Genomic DNA, 305 nt, shown 5'->3' with positions numbered 1-305 from the left:
GTGGAGAAAAGTAAGTCACATTGGTCTGGAGCTGGGGAGGACAAACTACGGCCCGGGGGCCATATGCGGCCCAATACAGCATTTACTCTGGCCCTCCACACTAGAATAGACTACATTGATAATCCATATATTTTCCTGTGATTATCATGTCTTCTTTTAGATGGTGCAGCACAAATAAACTGACTTATGTTTAGGTACAGAAGGTTTTTGCATTTATGTGGTGTTGGAAGATTTATCTGACTCACATCTGTGTTTTTCCAAGTCATTATTCTGATTAGTCTAACAAAGAGTTTTCCCTGAAAGAC

The sequence above is a fragment of the Oryzias melastigma genome, linkage group LG9, assembly GCF_002922805.2.
Source record: "Oryzias melastigma strain HK-1 linkage group LG9, ASM292280v2, whole genome shotgun sequence".
Classification (NCBI taxonomy): domain Eukaryota; kingdom Metazoa; phylum Chordata; class Actinopteri; order Beloniformes; family Adrianichthyidae; genus Oryzias; species Oryzias melastigma.
Note: the sequence above shows the minus strand (reverse complement) of the source record.